Raw genomic sequence first — 6,972 nt, forward strand, 5'->3', positions numbered from 1 at the left:
CTCTCTCTGTCTGTCTGGCAAGCGCCCTATAGCAAAAACCTCTCAAAAAAAAAATAAAATAAAAGAAATATAATATCTAGGGTCCAGCAGGTGGCGTGGTGGTTAATACACTGGATCCCCACATAGCCAAATGTGATTTAAGTCCCAGACCTGGTGTTGCTTTCTCACTTTCCCTCTGTCTCTCTTTTTATGTCTCTCTGGTGAGCACAGGTGCCCCATAGCAAATTAAAATATAATAACAAATAAAATAAAATAAATAATTCCTTTTTTTAAAAAAAGGTAACATCTAAAGTGCCTTGAAAAAAATGGTTGGCATTTAGTAGATACTCCATACTAATTAATTCTTTTCTTTACTTATATTTGAAAAGAATAACAAAATTCCGGATTCTAAAGCTTGATAGAGGATATAAAATTAATTACAGTAGAGGACAAATGGCAAAAAGCAAAGGTCAGCATTATCTTTTGACCTAGCACAGAGATTCAATGATCTCATCAGAATTTTAAAATGTTACCCTGCCCTTCTCATATTTCCTGGCATCACAGTGAAAATGCATCTAAATTAAGGTTGTCAGATAACATACACAATACCAAGTTAAGTTTGAATTTCAAAGAAACAGCGAATAATTTTTTTTAAGTATACATACACCCCATATTATTTGGAACATGTAAGGTTGGCGACATATGTATACTAAAAAAAAATTATTCATTGTTTATTTGAAATTCAAATTTAACTGGGCAACTGTATTTTTAGTTGCTAAATCTGGCAACCTTAATCAAATAGCAACGAGTACTAGCAGTTTGAAAAGTGGTAATAATTTGGTGAGCATTCTCTCTCTCTCTTTTTTTTTTTCTTTAAGAATGTTTAATTGGCAGTCAACCAATTCTTTCAGTTTTAAATTTTTTCCTCATCTTAAACCTATGGTTAGTTTACATAACGGTACTGTGATTTCACCTTCTCTTAGAAAATGCTCTAGAATCAAAATATCTATTTTGGCTCTCCATGGTCACCAGAATGTGGCTTGCAAAAAAGGGAACAGTTGTTAGTCCTGGCTAAAAGCCAGACATTTGGTGTAGAACGATCAGTTGCTTATTCTACTAGAAGTTTCAGTGGAAGCTTGCAAAGCAGGTTTTCCTTATGGGTTTGGATAGAGTAGCCAGGAGACCATTGACATTGCTGTTTATTTTCACTGCATAGTGAAGAGCCCCAAGCATTCACAGTGAAGTAGAGAAGGGCCAAGCATGATACCGTGTGGCCAGGGGATAATAACCGCCTGTGACCTCGCCAGGCAGCTCTGGTTCACAGAGCCTGGCAGCCACGAGCCAAGAATGGATGGAGGTCTTGGCAGGGCACCACTGACAAAGAAAGAAAAACCAGAAGTTGTACGAAGTTGGTCCTTGTATGGGCACTTTTCCCCTTCATTATTCACCTCTCTCAAGCAACTGTATAAATCATCTTATGTCTGAAATCTCAAATTCCAGAGTTGGTAGGTGAGCAGCTGTGGGAGGCGGAGGCCTCTTGCCAATGTAAAACCCTGAGGACATTCCGGGTCTTCAGCCAGCTCCCAAAAGCCCTCCTCCCTTTCTTCTCTGAGCCCCAGGGACAAGCCAGCCTGTTTCCTTCCACTATTACCACCTGTTATTTCCAACTGCGTTTATCTCCTCCCCTGGTATGATAGGGGGCAAAGAGAGCTTCACAACTTCTGGCCTACCTTGTTCATGCCAACTGCCATTTATTGACTGCTCCCTGCATGTTAGGCACCCAGCAGTCACTTGATACCATCATGTTCTTGGGTCTTTACTATATCCTGAGATAGGCTTTATCGTTTCCCTTCCCACAGGTGAGGGACTGAAGTTATTAGAAGACCGTCAGTAATGAAGGTGCATTTCAAATGCATTGAGTTTTATTATCTCAGTCTAGCTCCCAAGATAAGCAACATCCCTTGCCTCAGTGACTGTGCCAGTCAAAAACACAAAGGGACTTTCAAACAAACTGGTGATGAGGCAGTTAAAGAGGTTGGAACCCACGTGGCCAACTGTGGTTCAAATCTGGGGCCAGAAGCTTGGAAAAACATGTCAGACATGCGTGTATGTGTGCCCAAAATCCCAAGAAGAGAATGGAGAAGAAGGAATTATAATGTGTCCATCCCTCCTGGGGCTGCTCTCTCTTTCTTCTCTCACTCTTTCTCTCTCTCTCTCCATCTCTATCTCTCAGAACGTGTGCCCTAGAGCAAATTTAAAAAAAAAAAAAAAAGGAAGAAAAATGAAAGGGGCCAGCAGGTGGTATGCTGGTTAAGGTGCTGAACTCCCACAGCCAAGTACGGTTCGAGTGCCAGACCGTGTGGCTTGAAACATGCCAGGAGTGTGTGCGTGTGTGCCCAGATTGCCAGGAGGAGAAGGGAGGAGAAGGGACTTTGATGTGGCTATCCCTCCCAAGGGGGTGATTTCTCATTTTCCTTTTCACTGCCTCTCTCTAGTGAGTATATGTACGCTATAGCAAAAACCTTAAAAAGAGGGGGAGGGGAGAAAAGAAAGGGGCTTTCCCTCATGCTGTTTCAAATCTCCTTACAGGAAAACACAAAGACCACAGAGATGCTAATAGTGGATCTTTGAGGCTTAATGAGACGGTTTAGGGGTGAGATGGGTAAATAGATAAGAGGCAATCTAATGAAGAAGTGGTTTTCAAATTTTGATGTATGCTAAAATACAGAAGCAAACATTTAAATGTTAGAAGAAAGGCAGGGTGGGGGGTATTGGAGGGGTGGGAGTGGCAACCCCATAACCTAGTGGTTTAGGGAGCGGTATCCCACATGGCTGGCCACTGTTGAAATCTCAGCTTTGGCAGCTTAAAACAAAATCAAAAGCAAAAACAAAACAAAAAACATGCTGGGCATATGTGCATGTGTGTCCAAGATCCCAAGGGATGCTAAAATGGAGAAGGGATTGTAATATAACCATACCTCATTGGAGGATGCTTCTCTCTTTTACTCTCTGGTGAGCACCTATGCCCTTTGACAATGCCACCAAGAAAAAAAAGGCAATCATAAAACTACTAAACATGAGTGAATTTCTATTCCTAGATAAACATAGATTGACTTACCTACAAATTACACTACATTTAAAACACTTGACGTTTGAGTCCCGGATCTGACGGTTTAAACTTGTATGTGTGTGTGCATGCCCCACATTCCGAGTGGAGAATGGATAAGGGATTACGGATGGACGGTGTAGTCTTCCCCCTGGGGGGTGGGGGGTGATTTCTCACTTTTGTATCTCTGTCTCTCCAGTGGGCACTCATGCTCTATAGGAAAAATCTCTCAAAAATAAATAAGTACATAAATAAACAACATTAAACAAAGTAAAAAGACAAATAATAAAGTGGGGAAAATATTTGTAACTTCTATCACATACAAAGAGGAATTTCTGTAATACACAAAGATCATCTCGGAAATCAGTGAGGGCAATACGTTTTTAAAAGACATGAAAAATACTAAAAGAAAAATCAGTGACAGCACAAACCTAACCATCAAAACAAATTTTGTGCAAATTTGTTTTCTCTTTCCTTATATAAATGTCTACACAACATCTTTATTTAATCTTTTGACCCACAAAGCTTATAATTCATTTTTTAAATTCACAATAGAGCATGTGCACTACATGTTACAGTATAGGAGAGAGAAAGAAATCTCCTCTCCAGGGTCTGGTCATGCCATGATCCCATTTTCCAGCCTATCAGACCTTGGGCACTCACGCATATACCCGGTGTGCTTCAAGTGTACGGGGAGATGCACCAAAATACACAACGTGATGCTCCACTCTCTGAACTTATTTCAAAAGATTAAAATCCTACATGGTATGTTTTCCAATGATAAAAGAATTTAGTTAGAAATTAGTAATAATGAGAAATCTAGGAGGGTTCCAAATATGTAGAAATGAAACTGTATGCTTCTGAACAACAGCAAGTCAGAGGGAAAAACACAGAAAGGGCAGTAAAACTATGCTGAACTGATTAAAAAAAAGACAAAATTTGTTTGGTTATTAGGCTTTTTTTGTTATATAGTTTTTAAAACAAAATTTTCACTTGAAATGCTTATCTTATAAGTCTTAAATAAGTGATCTGTTTCTATGTTAATAAACTAGGAAAACTGGGACCAGAAGATGGTGTAGCAGTTACATTGCTGGACTCCCACGTAGTCAACTGCAGTTCGAATCCCTAACCCGGCAGGCTAAAACTCTTGCCGGGCACTTGTGCATGCATGCCCCAAACCCCAAGAGCAGAATGGAGGAGAAAGGATTGTGGCATGGTCATCCCCTCAAGGGGGGTGATTTCTCGCTTTCTGTCTCTCTGTCTCTCTCTGTCTGTCTGGTGAGTGCACACACTCCATAGTAAAAATCTCTCTTAAAAAAAAAAAAAAGAAAAAGAAAGAAACTAGGAAAATAAAAGAAAATTAAATTTGGGATAGGTAGAAAAAAAGAAATAAAAACAAAAGCTGAAATCAAATAACTAGTAAACAGACATAAAGATCATTTGAAAAGCTGGAAAAAAATTCTTTGAAAAGATTAATAAAATTGATGAACACCTGGAAAAATTAAGAAAAAAGGAGTTACAATTTGCCAATGTGAGACATACAAGAGGAAGTTTGAGTTCAGTTCCAATAAACGAACAATGTAGATTAGTAGACAAATTCATAGACACACAATTTATGAAAACCAAACCAATGACCCACTCCTGATTGAGCAGCAATGGGATGTTCAAAAGAAGCCAGATCCCACAAGGCAACTGCAGTGTAAAATCCCAGTCCAGTCGGTCTGAAATACACTGCACATGTGTGAGCGCCCAAGATTAGGTAGGCTTGAGGACTGAGGCACTGCAGCAAGGGGTCACTACATGACGAGGCCCCTCTGTGAAGGGTGGTGCCCTGTCTCTCCAGTTCTCTCTCTCATGCACATATATATGCACAATTCTATCATGAATAAAGAAAAAAATCGACATAGGAGAAATGAGAAAAAAAATTGTTCTGTACCTATTTTTAAAACTTTTGATTCATTATTAAAAATCTCCCCAAAAGAATTTGACCACAATACAAATATTTAAAAAGCAAAACAAACAAAATTCAGGCCCCAGTAGTTTCTCATTCATTTTCATTTGAGAAAAAAAAAAAATCCCAATCTACACAATCTCAGAAAAATAGAGGTGGTGTGGTGGTCAAAGCAGCTGGATCCCACATGGCTGAGTGTATGGGTCAAGTCCCTGAACTGGCAACTTGGAAAATATGTCATGTGCATATACTTGTGTGTCCAAAATCCCAGGAGGAGAATGGAAGGAACGGTAGTGCAGCATGGCCACGTCTCCTGGGGGGTGATTTCTTTCTCTCTCTCTGTTTATCTTTCTAGCAATCGCATGTACCCTATAGCAAAAATTTTTAAGAAAAAGAAAATAGAGGATGAGAGGACACTTTCAAATTCACTTTATGAGGCTAACATTACTTCATAAAGCCAAAGACTTTATAAGAAAAGAGTGACAAACCAACAGACAAAAATTCTTTAAAATATCAGTAAATTAAATCTGGAAATATATCAAAGTATCTCTCTAGCAATCGCATGTACCCTATAGCAAAAATTTTTAAGAAAAAGAAAATAGAGGATGAGAGGACACTTTCAAATTCACTTTATGAGGCTAACATTACTTCATAAAGCCAAAGACTTTATAAGAAAAGAGTGACAAACCAACAGACAAAAATTCTTTAAAATATCAGTAAATTAAATCTGGAAATATATCAAAGGATGATACATAATGACTAAGTAAGGTTTGCCACAAAAATGCAAGGTTGGTTTTAGATTTTGACAATCAGTGCTGGGCTTGTCCGGTTGCCTGGTGGTTAAGGGAGCTGAATCCCACATGACAAACCATAGTTTGAATCCCAATCCTAGCAGTTAGAAAAACACATCAGTGCATGTGAGCAAGTGCCCCAAATCCCGATGGGATGAAAAAATGGAGAAGGAATTGTGGCATGACAATGCCTTATTGGGAGTGATTTCTTCTTCCTCCTCCATCTGTCTGTCTTTCTCTGGTGAGTGCATGCATTTTCTGTCAAAGAAAAAAAATTAAAAGAGAAAGACTCAATGTATTCTACTATATTAATAAAATAAAGAAGAAAAATGATAGGCATATCCTACAGAGATGCAGAAAACCTATTCCACAAAATCCAACATCCATTTGACATAAAAATTCTCAGCAAACTAGAGATAGAAGAGAACTCCTTCAATGTGATAAAGGATATCCCTACTTCTTATCCTCTTTTTTTTTCTTTCTTTTTAAAATTTGTCAGAGGCTGAGTATGCTCACTGGAGAGAGAGAATGAGAAAGCATCTCCCCCTAACGGGCAATGTCCTGATGCAATCCCTTCTCCATTCTCCTCTCTGGATTCTGGGCACACCCACACATGCATGGAGTGTCTTTCAAGCCATCAGACTCAGAACTGCATAGTTGGCATGTGGTATCCAGCTGCCTTAACCACTGTGCCACTGACTGGCCTGTCCATGAACTTTCTATCAAAAAAAAAAATACAAAAAAAGTGTCAGAGTTTAAGGAGACGACAGGTAAGCTGAGTCTCTTGCTTGGGGATGGATAACTGCACGCACCTGGCGTGAGTTTAAGTCCCTGGGTCCAGGACTTGAACCATGGTCAACAACATGAGAGTCTAGTGACATAGCCATTATGCTAACTACTGGTCCCCCAAGGTCTTATCTTAAGATTGATAAACTGGGGAACCAGCAGTTAGCGTAATGGCTATGTCGCTGGACTCCCATGTAGTCGACCGTGGTTCGCGTCCCGGACCCGGTGGCTTAAAACTCACGCCGGGCGCGTGTGCGTGCGTGCCCATGATCCCGAGAGGAGAATGGAGGAGAAGGGATTGCGGCGTGACCATCCCCCCTGGGGGGGTGATTTCTCGCTTTCTGTCTCTATGTCTCTCT

The sequence above is a fragment of the Tupaia chinensis genome, unplaced genomic scaffold, assembly GCF_000334495.1.
Source record: "Tupaia chinensis unplaced genomic scaffold, TupChi_1.0 Scaffold146445_1, whole genome shotgun sequence".
NCBI lineage: Eukaryota > Metazoa > Chordata > Mammalia > Scandentia > Tupaiidae > Tupaia > Tupaia belangeri.